The following is a 2,070-nucleotide window of genomic DNA, read 5'->3' as shown; positions in this document are numbered from 1 at the left end:
CTGTGGAAAGAACCAAGATGCCCTTCAACGGATGAATGGATAAGGAAGATGTAGTCCATATATACTATGGAGTATTATGCCTCCATCAGAAAGGATAAATACCCAACATTTGTATCAACATGGATGGGACTGGAAGAGATTTTGTTTTGTGAAATAAGTCAAACAGAGAGAGTCAATTATCATATGGATTCACTTACTTGTGGAGCATAAGGAATAACACGGAGAACATTGGGAGATGGAGAGGAGAAGTGAGTTGGGGGAAATCAGAGGGGAGACAAACCATGAGAGACTGGACTCTGAGAAACAAACAGGGTTTTGGAGGGGACAGGGGCTGGGAGGTTGGGTGAGCCTGATGGGGGGTATTATGGAGGGCACATGTTGCATGGAGCACTGGGTGTGGTGCATAAACAATGAATTTGGGAACACTGAAAAGAAATAAAATGAAAAAAAAATAAAAGCAATAAATTTTAAATGAGACCATTTGAATAGCACTGACAAAATGTTCTCAAATTTATTGTCATATTTACTCTTCAGAGAAGTCCTGTGAGGTCAACATCAGCATTATAGAGAGGCCACTGATGCTTAGAAACATTCAGTGACTTGCCCAAGATCTCCTGGCTTGTAAGGACTGCACCCAGGACCTGATCCAAGACTCAGGACATGCAATCTTTTTGCTGCATTGTTTTGGTAACTGATTGCTTGGCAACTTTTAATATTTTTTAATTGCTGCAGCGGGGGTATTCATCCTTAAGGTAACTTTAAATTGAAGGAAGTGTTTTAGATTCCCAGTTCTTGATCATAGCGTACTTAGTCATTTGATTGACCAAATAAATGAATCCTTTCTTCCTCCTTCATCACATTTTAAGAATTCTGCTCCAGGCACCCAGGTATGAGAGTGTAACAAAACTGATAAGAGAATAATTCTACAATTTGGCAATTACTCTAAGTACCACCCACCTAATAATGAATGAAATGACTAATAATGAATGAAAATCATTCAGTGTTATAATTTCATTCATGCCACCATATCTGTTTCCCTGTCTTTTTTTTTTTAAGATTTTATTTATTTATTTGACAGACAGAGGTCACAAGTAGGCAGAGAGGCAGGCAGAGAGAGAGGAGGAAGGTGTCTCCCTGTGGAGGACAGAGCCCGATGTGGGGCTCTATTCCAGGACCCTGGGATCATGACCTGCGCTGATGGCAGAGGCTTTAACCCACTGAGCCACCCAGGCACCCTCTGTTTCCCTATCTTGGGCACTGTTAGAGCCATGACTAATTCTTCAGATAACAAGTCTCAGTTTACTAATGCTTCCTAATGTAGATGTTGGCATCATCTTTGTTTTTCAAATTAAAAAAGAAAACCACACAGAGAACATACACAAAGACACTGTAGCACATTTCAGATTTCAGATTGATTTTCATAGTAAGTGGTAGTCTGCAGTGCTGTTTGAGGGCCTCCTTTTGATACCAGATAAGCAGGCAGTGGTGAGACAAGTGAGGATGTCTCAAGTGTCCATTTAGAGTGAAAGTCTTATTTACCACAGAACGCTCACATGAGGAGACAGAAGAGAATGGCATCAGGGTGCAGAGGGACCTGGTGTGCTATCACTAGGTGAACCTGAGGTTTCTGAGGTGACTGCAGATCCACTGGTCAGAGGGCACCTGGCTGGGCTGGATGTATGTCAGGGTAGCTGTGAGGTACAGACCCAGCAAGGACAGCAAAGGGAGCTCTCAGTGTTTACATAATAACTGGTGGCCTCTAAGGAAGAAAGACTCACATTTTCTCAAGGTTTCCTATTTGTATCAGATTCACTCAGTGTCAAATATGCAAGGGCATCTTTCCAAAGGCCATTAATACTAGTTTTGTTTGTTCTGTAAACAAGGACTAAAGGCTCCAAAGTCATTTTGGATTTGCATTCTGAATGTTTGAGTAGAGATGATTCCTCTGTTTTTATTACTATCATTCTTAAATTGTTGATTGGATCATCCCATGAATCATGAAAGTTAATAGCAAAGATTGAGTTTTCCAAAAGGTGAAGCAAGATTTGCGTTTGGCTTTCACCTCCTTAA

This window comes from Lutra lutra, chromosome 13 (genome assembly GCF_902655055.1).
Source record: "Lutra lutra chromosome 13, mLutLut1.2, whole genome shotgun sequence".
Classification (NCBI taxonomy): Eukaryota; Metazoa; Chordata; class Mammalia; order Carnivora; family Mustelidae; genus Lutra; species Lutra lutra.
This window is presented reverse-complemented; position numbering follows the sequence as displayed.